At 36.9% G+C, this 13,576-nt stretch overlaps 1 long non-coding RNA gene across 1 annotated transcript in view; it reads left to right on the plus strand.

The window, feature by feature from the left end:
- Positions 1–6,840: 6,840 nt before the first annotated feature.
- LOC148214634 (uncharacterized) overlaps positions 6,841–13,576 on the plus strand; it is a 28,726-nt gene continuing 21,990 nt past the window's right edge. The window contains exon 1 of the long non-coding RNA XR_015797743.1: positions 6,841–7,256. This is a non-coding gene — a long non-coding RNA (uncharacterized LOC148214634). The remainder of the gene's footprint in view (positions 7,257–13,576) is intronic.

The following is a 13,576-nucleotide window of genomic DNA, read 5'->3' on the forward strand; positions in this document are numbered from 1 at the left end:
AGGGAAAAACTGAAGATAAATTATATTAAAACAAAGATAGTAGTTTTGGGCAGAAGTAATATTAAACACAGATGGACAATTAATGCCCAACAAATGGAGCAATGCCCCTGTTTTAAATGCCCGGGCATCACCTTTCGTAAGTCTCTTTTATGGAAAACACATTTAGCTACTGTTTTAGTTACTGCCCAGCATACAGTGGGCACTATTCTGAAAATTTTATGTTCTGAAGGAGGGCAATTGGTGGCCCCTGCAGGTAAAATAGTTCAAGGCAAGGTGATAGCCCAGATGTCGTAGGGGGCTGAGATCTGGGGGCGGGATGAGAAGGTTACTGCCCAATGGAAGTAGTCCAAAGCAACTTCATAAGGAAGAACTTGGCCTCCCCCCAGGGCACCCCCCACAGCCTACTTAAGGGTGGAGGAAGGGCTACCTTCCAGTGCCATTAGAATACACCTTGCATTGTTGGGGCACTATAAGAAACTAGAAAGCCTTCAAGAATCCCATCTTGCCCAACTCTGTTTTCTCCATTACATGGCTGGGAACTAATGGACCAAACTTCTGTCACCCATCCTACAAATGTATTCCCTACCACCTTTGGGAGATACTAGATCTTGGAACAGAGAAGATATTAGAAATAGACTTTTTGAAAGGGATGCCAATAAAGATGCCACCACAGTAAAATCATCCAAATTTTCATCTTGGTATCATCATTTGAGTCAATTTGGCATAGTGGTTAAGGCATCAGGCTAAAAACCAGAAGACCATGAGTTCTAGTCCTGCCTAGGCGCAATGACAGCTGGGCGACCTTGGGCCAGTCACTTTGTCTCAGCCCTAGGAAGGAGGCAAAGGCAAACCACTTCTGAAAAATCTTGCCAGGAAAATTGCATGGACTTGTCCAGGCACTCTCCAAGAATCAGACACAATTGAACAGATTAAAAAAAAAAATCATAATTATAAAAAAGATAGAAATCTCTCCCACTACCTGGTTAACATAACCAGTGCTTCATTGAGAAGGGTTTTAACACCCCTTCACCTGCAGACCATGCTCCTCACATATCTCGAAGGGAGATTTCATAAACTCCTTGTTGAACAATGCCTCTGTCCTTGTGGTGTTGGTCAAGTGGAGGACATTATCCATTATGTCCTCCACTGCCCTATTTACAATGAAATCAGGGCCAAATTATTAATGGCAGATGAACTCAAGGGCTCCAGGCTTGAAAAATTATTTTAACTACAGTATATTAACTATATTAATTAAAATTAACTATCTTCTTGCAGATGTGTTTCCAACTGTCAGCAACCAAGCTGCTACTTTTGCTCTTCTGTCATTTAAACTTAGAAAGAAATACTTAAGTTCCTAGTTGAGCTTTGGCTTTATTTTGTTGTAACCTTTTTACATCTAATATTTCTTCTACTATTCTATTTTATCATTTCACTATTATTATTTTATTGTTATTTTATTGTATTTTATGGCATTCCTATGTTATGACTTGCGGTTACAACAATAAACTTATTTATTTACTTGAGATCAAGCACCCTAGAAAAAAGCAAAAGCAAAAACCAAAACAGCAAAATCCATTGTAGTTTCACATATGTTTCATGGTCCTTCTCCCCTCCTCCCATTCAAAAGTCAAATCTGCAGTTTTGAAACTGGGATATAACTATACCCATAGATTCCTACATGCACTCTACTCCCAACTGTATTTTTAAAAATTCAAGCACACATGCCTTATGGCTGTAATCTCATCAACCCTTCCTTTAAACATAACCATTTGTAAACTATACGAGGATACTGTGGAGTAAATATATATTTCATCTATATAAATCCCCTGTACTCTTACTCAGGAAATGTTGCATTGTATTCACTGGGACTTAATTCCCTGGTAGTATGAGAGCAGGCACTGATCAAGTAACTGGCTAGAGAGAGCTTCTCCCATACAGATATTTGTACATGTCAAATACAGGTATGGAACTCATGGAAGGGGCGTGGCATCTGAGATGGTAAAGAAAGAACACACTAGGTTACTATATTCAGGCTGCAAAAATCCGGACTACAATTAGGTGGCATCAAAGAGATACAGAAAACTCTAACCATTTCCTGCCATCTGGTGGCTGTCTGGATTTTTGCAGCACATAAATGGTAGCTAGTGAAAGCAGACAGTATATAATGCATCAACTTTTCTTTATGCCATTTTACAGCATAATTGCATGCTGTTACAGCAACTACTTCCATATCAGATTATGTTAAAAGCTCCTTCACTAACAGTTGCTACATCTAATTGACAGAACTGCATATAATGACAAGTGGAAGCCAAAGAACTAGTTGTACTCCTTTGAGTACAGTATCAGGGAATGATTATTTAACTTTCCTTGGCACAATTTTAGAATTACTTCCCTGAGGCAGCTGGTTGATGGCATTAGATAATGCAGTTTGCAATACACGCTATTCAATAAATTCCCTGCTGACAGATAATAGTTTTCATGAATTTGCTTTACAGGAAGAAACATTTAAGTAAACTCTTGAGCTAGATACAGTTAGAAGATCCACTGCAAAATATTCCACCTCGAACAGAAAAAATGTCCATGTTCACACAAGATTCTAAGCCATAACGTGGTTTGCTTCTTTTTTCTTTTCTCTTTTTGACAGAGTATTGTGCAAACCTAAAACTGTGGTTTGTAAACCCATGTTTGACAGCTAAATGTAATTCTGTAAACACAACCCCGTGGCTTATTCAATAAATCTGGGTTAGGCAAAGCATGTTTTAGCACAATTTACATTCTGATAATCTGAGAGAATTAAAACTTTACTAGGCATTGAAAGAGCTTGTAGGATCTATATGAGAGGGGATAAACATGTTAACCCTGCCTATTCCATTTCTTGTATTTTGTTTGGGCTATGGACGTAGATACGTTTTACAATGGAAAAGCTCATTTTAAAATTACTTGGAGATGTGGTATCACTCCCTATCCACGGAGAGGGATATTGACAAACCTATATGCTTTTTACTTCAGGAAGATGGCTTTGGAAATCAGAGCATTTTGGAGAATAGGCTTGCATCAAAATGGATATCCTAAATACCATGAGACTGATCTTAACAACATGCAAGTAATCTTGCTTATTTCATCTGGCAGTTAATAACATAAAATCCACCCAAAAGCTCTTGTGGGATTGATGAGAAGATCTGTGTACATACAGCTGTGTTTCAGGATTGTACTCCAGTTCTGGGTAAAACTGAAGGCAGTTTGGGACAATTCAGAATGTACTTTTAGGTATTTGAAGTATGGCAAGCCACCCAGTTCTGCTCAGATCCTGAACTATTGTTCTGGAATTTCATCATACTGCATATGAGAGCACTGCAGCTGCCTCCCAAAGGGAAAAAAATATGTCCAAAACGCCATGGTGGGGAAGAAAGGGCAAGACTGAATTCAGTGATCAACAAATCTGGCCTCAGATCAGAACAATCAGCTACATCCTTGCAATCAATCACCATTGGTTGCCCCAATCATAGTGTCTTGGATGGGATGAAATCAGTTGGACAGTATCTCTTGTTCCGTATATGGATTCCACAGGATTTGTTAGAAAGAATATGGAAATGCAGTATGGAGGTAGGTTGCAAATTTTGAGCACAAACAATTTTTGGAAATTGGGGAATGCCATAGAAGTATTCTAACCAAAGAGAAAAAGAGACATGCAGTATTACATGTGTATATAACTCATGTAACCCTGTCAAAGGGTTAGAATCTGGGTTGGGGAAGAATAAAAGAAGGTCAAGAAAAGTTCAAGATGGCACAGTAGGAGTGCCATCTGACTAGGACCAGCCCATTGCTACTGTTCATAACTTATGAACTTTCCTGAAGTAAACTGTAATAAGCTCCAGGAACAGCCATCCAATTCTGGATTGATTTGTTCTAAGATCCATTTATTTCTTTTCTCAGCTATTCATGGTATTCTCAGGAGTGTTCTCCAATGCCAAGGTTCAAAAGCATGAATGCACTTTCTATCCTGAGATGATAGATAGATAGATAGATAGATAGATAGATAGATAGATAGATAGATGATAGATAGATACTGTAGATGGATGGATAGATAGATAGATGATAGAACAAGAATCTTAAAAAAAAAAAAAGAGTCAGCTGGTGAAGAGAGCCTTGCAGGAACCAAGGCAGCTATCTGCAAGCATATTGGTACCCCAAAATCATAACATTAGCTACACATGATTTTATGTATTGTATGATTTGATTTAATTCAGTATTTTCTTTTGGAAGATAAATGATTCGTTTTCAATCTTTTCTCCTAATACTTGGATCATTTTGTATCACTGTTTCTCAGTGAATGCAAAGTATTTGTATGGATAATATCATTTATCTATAGACCGATGTCTTAAGGATATAAAAAGGTAAAAATCTGTACAAAGACATGTTCTGTTTGCAGAAAGCAGAACAAATTAGATAAAGCTCTGTTGCATTATAACACCCCATCACATGCTAGGCATTTCTGTTAGTACAGACTAGTAAAATCAGTCGTACGCTAACAAGGAAGCTAGCATGGAAAAGTACCAGCAACAACATGGGGTAAAGCCTCAAATTTCAGGAGGCAAGCCCCCGCAGCTTGTCACGTGCTCAATCGGAGCACATGATCCCTTGCGCTTCATGTATTACCATATATAGTTATGAGCTTGTATTAGGTAGTGTGACGTATATATGCTTAACCCTGCCTTCTGATGTACTCAATAAAAGAGGTTTCCAGACTTCGGTCTGGGCGCGCTCATCCCCCTCGAAGGAGAATCAGTTTGGTGTCTTCTTTCCCCTCACTCGTGAGAGGCCCGCGGTAACTGTGTGAATGTTACAAAGCTCCTCAGTCTCTATTCTATTAAGTAATGATAGAATCCTGAGGGAATCTTTTTTACTGGTGTTTCTTGGTGAAGCTGGTCTACTCAAGTTACTTTGTTAGCATGCAGGCCTCTCATTTTTGAGCTGGCAAAAGAGTATTTCAGCTTAAACTGCACTATCCCCACATCTTAGATTTACTTCACTTCAGCAGTGAGACAATTCAGCTGCCCTTACACAATTCAATACGGATCAATGATTGGTATATTTCTTGGCATCTTTTCTCCTTATACCCATAGTTTCCTACCAGATAGAAAAACAATCAATTGCCCTCCATAACACATTTCTGAGGTTGGGGGACCCTTGATACTCCCTCCAGCTTCATCTTATGTCCCTCTGATGCTTTATCTGCTAGTCACCTGGATTTTTGGGATGGGATGGGATGGGAGCACAGATTCATAGGGCTATCAAACAAAGGACATCCCTCCACACACATAACATCTAATGATCAGAGGGAGGGAGTCTGCATGGAGTTTAACAGAGCTTGGCCCTTCTTCATCCTGTTCTCCTCATGTGGCCCAACCTATGCCAAAAAACAATAACCTAGCTGATAGGTCATCTTATCTTTCTTGTAGCCCAAGCCAAAAATGGATGTGTCCAGTAACTAGACAAGGAGAATGTATGGTTGTGGTAGACTTAAGTAGCCAATAGGAACTAGGTAAATCCCCATCCCTGTGCATATTACTGTTTGCCTTGACACCAGGGTGTTATAGATTGTTCACATAGCAAGATTCTGTTGGGAAAAGAACAAAAACTCGACTTTAATAATGAAACAACTAAAAATGACTTCAGGCTACCATTGCAGTGGGTTCAGAATGAGACAGAGGCAATGTCATGAGCACATGTACCTTAATAATTAGCAAGGCATTTTCATACCATAGGTGGGACATGAGAATGAACCTTAAATGTAATGCTGAGCTTCACAAAATACTGTCAACAAAATATGTTAAAACAGATTCAGTGTGAATTTATATACTAATCCATTCATTAATTCATTCTGTTACTCTAGATAACATTGGATTGAATCCAGAATTAGTCATCCAATCAAATCAATGGAGTTTAAGCTTGTCATGACCATTACTGATTTCAGTAGGCCACTCTAAGTTGGAGTTCTCAGTATTTTAACAAGCTGAAATTTGAATAATAGAAATAAACGTGAAGAGTGAAAATTAAATCTCAATCAAGCTAAAAAACACTTTGAAGAGTCATTGAAACCTGAAACATTTATGATCATTTTTCTTGCTTCATTTTTTAATCAGATTTTGCATCCTTAATGGAATACAGCATTTTGTTGAAAATTAACTAAATCACAATAAAGTTGAAACTGTGCTTTACATCTAAATCAAATCCATCCTACTGGTATTATTTTTAAAGCCTCTAAGCAACTAGGAAGTTTTGCTGCTAGTTTTTAAAGCATGGAAGACATACTGTGGCTGTCTTCCATTTTTAATCTTCTCATGTTTTTCCCACAGGATGAGTTTTCCATAAGACAGGGACAAGATACTGAGGATGCCTCATGTTTCTCCACTGTATTTCCAGTGGTGTGGCCACTCTGCTCCTTCTGTTCCCCTCAGCCTTGTTCTAGTTGTACGAAGAAGCGGAGTTGGAGAGTAGTTCCTGCTGTTTTCAAATCTTGCCAAAAATAAAGGAAATCTTTTCATCTGTTTCTTTTTTCCTTTTCCTACAATAAATCTATGACCATTTTGAAATACAGCTTATCTGATCTGGACAGGGAGGAAGTCCAAAGAAAAGCAGAAGAGTCGATCCTTCCCTCCCTCCCTCCCACTACTACAACCCCCCCCTATCTCCTATGATTCATTCTGTCTCCCAACCCCCCCTTTTTTTGCCATAAAACCACCCACATAAAAAAAATTGGCTGAATTATTTTGTTTGTTTGTTTATTTTTCTCTCCTTTGCATAAAAAACATAGGCAACGCAGATGGAACCTAGCATGGGCTTGCCTCTGCTAATCCCTTCCCACAAATGCATTGTGAAGAAAGTGGGGATGATGGTGTAAATAGTAATTTTTCTACCAAATGGCAAGACGGTTGAGAAACACCATGTCCTTTGTAATGTGGCAAATAAATTGCTATTTTTTTGTACCTCATGCAAAAGACCAGTGATTCAGAAGTGCTGAGAGCTGCCTGTTTGGAAATACCCCAAACTTGAAGAACTTCTGCAACCAGGCTGAATAAAACTTAGACTGCCTCTCCCTTTACATATTACCTATGGGTCTACCCAGCCATGTTGATGCTGGGATGGAGCCCGAGGAGAACCTACAGATCTAGGTATTTCTACGAGACTGAGCCATTTGAATGACTCTGCTGCTTTTATAAAACATGCAGTCTAGGACAAGAGATACTCTACAAAGGGTGAGTAAATTGGCTGTGTTGAATCTGCCTTGTTTGGGCTTTTCAGTCTCTCGATAAACCAATAACCGTTCCATCAGACTGCAGCAGAGGCAGAAGAGGAAACAGGACGGAGAGCTATTCCACTGTATTTGCTGAGAAACCAACTGACTCTTCTCTGAATCATTTTCATTTTAGCTAGTCATTATAGGAACAAGTGAACTTTAATAATTGGTCCCTGAGTTTTGGGTTTCGCCTTCACCTTCCATATTCTTTGATATTGATATGTTATTTAGTGTATAAGCTTGTAGGCAGAAACTGTTCTGTTTTATTGATCATACACAAGCAGTTCCAGAAGCAGTAGAGTAAAACTGCTGTAAATAATTGAATAATTAGCGAACATCAGTCTCTTGGAAGGTAGAATGTGCACAGACTTGAGTATTCAACATAACAGCCTAGGTTTAGGAACAAAGTGTCACATGCTTTTATTATAAAAGGGATTTAAAAAGTAAGCAAAGAAATTCTGGTCAATTGCAGAACTATTTTTGCACAAAAGAATCAAACAGATGTGTTAATGCTGCATACCTGGAATTATAGAACAGGGAGTGGATGTCAAACATCCTTCAGTTTACTATAGTTGCTGGTAGGCAGTACTAACTTTAACTTTTAGAGGCAACCACTAGTGTATTTATGACTACAGAGGAAACATTTATAAATATCTTACATTTTTACAGTTATCTTGCAAACTGATTGCTTCACTGTAGTTTTTTCCCCAAACAGATACAACTAGAGTGTTAGTTTAGTCTTCTTTCTATAATAGAAATAATAGAGAAAAGGAAAGGATGTATAAAGCTAAGAAAGATATGTTTCATTTGAAGCCAACTATACAAAAACAGTTAAGTAGAAGCTATTTGGTTTAAATTATATTACTTGTAATTCATTTGGGAGGGGATAGGGCAGCAACAGCATAACAATCCAATGATTGTAAAATCTGTCATGCTGCTCATTTCTTTTTCTTTTTCATGCACTTTAAAAATAGGCATCTTTGTGTGACAGACCCTTTCAAAGAATGTGTTCTAAAAGCAATAACATTTTTGCTACTGTTTTTTTTAACTTGCTTCCAAGGTTTGATTGATTTTTATTGGGAAACAATCTACTTGTAAGCATCCTGTCAATTATTAAATCCATTGAAGAATTGCCAAGCACCTTTATTTACTTTTCCAATCAATATGGCTCAGAGCTGCCCGAAGAAATCAGTTTCCAGTGGATATGTAAGGCTGGCGCTGACTTTTACAGGAATAGCAATGGAGAGTATACAATTTCATTTGAACAGCTTGTTTATGGACTGTGAGTGATCCCTTTAATACTGATAGGTTTCCTTAAAGAATGGCAGAAGCAATGCTGTAACTCGAAAGAATATATATAAAATGTATTCCTAAGAACGTTCAGTGAATAAAAAATATAGAGAAATTAATGATAAAACATTATGCAGGTCAAGTTCCATGAGGTCCAGTGGAATTTACTCCCAGAAAAACAGGTGTAAGACCCCAGCCCGAGACGCTCTTGAGTTCTTCCTCTCTGTATGATTTCTTTGTTTGCATTCTTATTCTTATTCTTATTAATCATGTATGATTTGTAGTCTTTCTCTCCTTGGAATTTGAAGGCCTTTTTCTGTACTATACTTTGTATTTTAATCAAGCAACAGCACTCACATTGCTACCGCTAATTTGGCAGATGTTTAGTTCTGTTACATAAAATGTCTAGTAAAGTATGCCTTACAATAATCAGAAGACTGAAGCCACATTGATGGTTATATCTGAGACAACATGCTCCTCATTATCAGCTTTTGGAGAATAAAAGCTAAAGGCTATGATGGCATTTGTGTTCTGAGAAAATATAATGTGGAATAGGTAGGTAAATTCAGCAGGGCTTTTATGTACTTGAATATAATATGTGAATCTGTAGAGCTAGTAGAACTAATGATGGGGAGAGCTGGTCAGCCCTGAAATATAGTAGATAGCAAAATCTGTCATATGGAATTATTGTGATAATGGGACAGCCTCATGTACCAAAGAAGAATGGTGAGACAAAAATGTAATTGGCTTGTGTGGCCAAACAGTTAACCATAAAAACTGAAATACTGTATTTAATTTGAATGTTATATTTGAAGATCGCAGACAAATACATCAAGACTAGCACAGCAAGTACCTCAAATTCTTCCGGTCTTAAGACAAATTACTGAAACAGCTGGGGAAGGGAAGATATTATAGTGATTATATAGAAGATGAAGCATACATTCTTTGTTGCCCTATGGGAAATGATTTTGGCCAAACTCACAGAGAATGTCTGTACTCTTCAACACTGGACATGTATGCCTTGGAACAGTCTGAGTTTTCCTTTGTGTGAATTTCACATCTTGGAATGTTAGTGTGAGTTTTCCTTCCAAAATCCATTTTCATGGCTAGAGAAAATTGTAGAAGAAGGAACCACAGCTATGGACTGACTATTCAAGAGGACAGCATGGTCATCAGGTTAATAAAGCCTTCTGAACCTATAGGGAAACACATGCCTAAAAAAAAAAATCTAATTTTTTTTGTGTGAAAAGAATAAAATATTGCATCATTGAAATAGAATTAAGACAGGAAGAGACTAAAAATAATACAGTTGAATTTGGGCTCTGTAAGATAACTGGTTTTTGAGGTTCCAGCTCCCTTTCCCTAGAGATTTGAAGCACGGTAGTCTCTGAGAATGTCTAAGCTGTGCCTCTACAATGTTTAGTTAATATAGTGGAAGGACTCAGACATTCCAAAACAGGATAAGATTTTCTTACAAAGGAAAACAAGTTTACCTTAGCGAAATGGTTTCATTATTATAACAAAGTAAATGAGTAATAGAAATTATGAATTCACGTATAACTTTGTTAGAGCTTCTTCATTTCGTTCTTAATTTCTTATTGTAGGCAAAATTGAACAATTTCAATGCTATTTTCTTAATTTTTCATAATTTAGAGTGAGTCATATGCTTAATACATCTATGAACAGTGGTGCTTGCAAAGCTTAAAGAAATAAAATAGTTACATGAAATCCTGTGAACTAAATACAGGCACCCAATTTTCTCAGCTTTCTCTCGCAAGGTCAGCCAAGTGTCAAGATTTTTCAGGGGAAACATGTTTAAATGTCAAATTCTTTTAAACAAGGTTAAGTACACAGGGTAAGTTTTCTTTAAATAGTGCAACTAATACAGAACACATAGACAACAAATTATTTATTATCTATTTCTGAAAACACTTTGGGTTTTTTTTAATTGAATTATATTTCCATTTGTATTATGGGTTTAAGGCTTTAAATGCTTCACTTTGACAAGTTCAGATAACTACAGTGACTTTCAGTCTCAGTCAAGTAAAACAACAACTTTGGTCTAAATAATGAGTGAAAAGAATTCTGCTGAAATTAGATTCCCATAATGATATTTCAGTAGGCTGTACTTAAACATGTTTTTTGGCATGAGGTCTGCTGGAATGCCAGGCAGCTAGATCTTCTGAAAGCAATCTTTTCTTTTGCTTTTTGCTTTTGCTTTCTGTGTGTTCAAAGATGACAGTAGAAAATGGAAACGATAACACATTTCAGTTTTCAATATTTGGACAAGATGACCAGCTTTCATTCCCTATTATGTAAGGCTTTAGAAGAATTAAAGCAGGCTTTTAATCAGATAAACAAGTCTTTTGAAAATTATCAAATTTTCCTATATCAAAGGTGAAGTATATGAGCATGGGAGTTAAGGTTGAGGATGAAGCACACAGTATTTCAGAACTGAAGCCTGAAGACAGTAGTTAGTTCAGTACACATACACTATCAGCACTGCTATTCATGCTTCCATTTTGTCTGCCTATGTGAACATAGAGATAAAAAAAAAATCCATCAGTATTCATATGACACACAAATTATTTGAAACTGTGAAAGAAAATAACGTGGAAATAGTCTGTATAAGTAGACCTCTATATTGCAGTCATTTTTCCAAGATGTACATGGGAATGAAACAGAGCCTTCAAGCATACGGCACTTTTATGTTCATGCAGTTGAATTCCTGTTATTTTTAATATTGGGTAAGACAGAAATGTCTATTTTGCCCATCTGATTCCAGGATCCTAAGTAAACACCTTGAAAATTCTGACATGTATTTTATGAATCTTGCTGGATTTACTTGGCTAACTATCATAATCCATCAGAATTTCTTACAAAATAGAATAACCAAACAGACTCTGAATTACCAGTTCCAGAACATCTAAACAAATTTACAGGAATAGCATGTTAGAAAATACCATCAGTGTATAAGTGTTTGAACTGCAATAAAAAATAATATTATTTGTGAGCTTTATGAGATAATAATTTTGTTCCCTGTTGGGACAAGTTCCTCTGCTTCTAGCTTTGTAGTTTATCTACTAACTCTGTTATTGCCTCATAAAACAGCTTGACAACTGTGCAATTTCTTAGGCAGTTTGGCCTCCATAACAGTACTGATCATCATACAGTCTGAAAAACTTAGCAAAACCAGATTTATGTTCCAAAATGACATTGATTTAAACTGAATTCTGAAGCTGTATTTTTACAAGTTTAAGTTTTACTACTGGGGATATAGATGGGCCGAAAGGAGACATGGATTACAATGGCCATAGGATAAAGCGATCGAATCTCTGTGATTGCATGGACTATACTACTTCAGGGATACTTCATGATGATGTACAGAGTATTTAAAAACATGTATCTGCAGTCTGGACCACTACAATGTATGGAACAGAATAGAAGTGAACACCAGTCTGGAATTAAAACGTATTCATAATTTTTCACAAATGTGTTGTTGATTGTTTTGTTTTAAATAACGGCCAACATGTTTTTCTATTTTCAGTGATTTGATCACTGTATATTAAAATAAAAATAATAATTAAAATGTTCACAACTTTCTAAATTTTCAACTTGTTAAAATCCATAAGCCCCTAGATGAAGAGGCAATGGAGGGGAAGCTCTTGTTGTTTCATTTGAGGCACTGGTATGCTCAAAATGTCTGAAACTTTTATTGTAGAAATACTCTGCATTAAGTTCTGAAGGGGAGGGGTGGGTCATCTGACTCCTGCTTTCTAGCAGTTGCCCCATATCTGTTGGGTGGATCTGGATTTTTCAGTTGAACCAGTTTGCCAGTTGCTATATAAGTTACACTGGGCAGTTCTATACTCTAGAAACTGAAAAACCTGGAACCTGGTCAGTGCTGTCTTGTGGTCAGGGTTAAGATTACGGTTTTACTGGACTTAAAATATAACCCAGCTTCTACCTGAAACTTTTATCTATTTCTTAAAAATAATTTGACTCCTGAAGCAAACTGCTCTGCTTCTTTTTCTTGGATTTCTGATGGCTTCTTGGGGTAACTCCACCATTTATCTCAGCTGTAGCGCACCCAATTCAGGCCCAGGAATATGTACACAATTAAATATCTCTCAGGAAATACTTCATGCACCCCTATAGAATACTGTGAGAATGGCCCACTCTAGGTACAACTCATTGACCAATTAGTTATGTCAACTCCTCACTGAGAAATGTCTGGTTTATTGTTTGAACATTTGAAAAAAACCCCTCCAAACTGAGATTTTGATTAAGCAAATCCTTTCAAATTTTCATCTCAGGAGAAACTAAATGGCATTTTATAAAAGTCAGTCATAGCCTTGAGCTTTTGTTCTCCAAAAATTGATAATGAGGAGCATCTTGCCTCTGATATAACCATCAAGGTGGCTGCAGTCTTCTAATTATCATAAGGCATATTTTACTAGGCATTTTATATTAGAACTAAACATCTGCCAAATTAGTAGTAGCAATGCGAGTGCTGTTGCTTGGTTAAAATGCCTAGTACAGAAAAAGGCCTTCAGATTCTAAGGAGAGAAAGTCTGCAAAATAATACATGATTAAGAATAAGAATAAGAACAAGAACAAGAACAAGAGTAAGAATACATACAAAGACATCATACAGAGAGGAAGACCTCATGAGCATCTTGGGCTCCACAACATCAAGTATTTTTAAGAGTTGCTATTATAAGCCACATGTACATTTTTAAATTGTTACATTTTTCAGTAAAGCTAATCATATTTGTAGATTATTTTTATTTATTAAGATCAAAGTTGTCCTCTGACTCGGCCCAAGCTCTGAACCCTGCACTGGACGGAGCAATTTGGAGTGGCATTTATCTATTTTATGGTGGGTATATATTTCACCCTGACCCAGATTCAAAATCCACCCTAAAGCTCTTCCTCCATTATGATGTTTATGAGCTCATCTCATTGGCTGAAAAAAACAGCACTGTG

Source organism: Python bivittatus, unplaced genomic scaffold, assembly GCF_059951505.1.
Source record: "Python bivittatus isolate LINGU-HERP-01145 unplaced genomic scaffold, Pbiv_v1 ctg000610_np1212, whole genome shotgun sequence".
NCBI lineage: Eukaryota > Metazoa > Chordata > Lepidosauria > Squamata > Pythonidae > Python > Python bivittatus.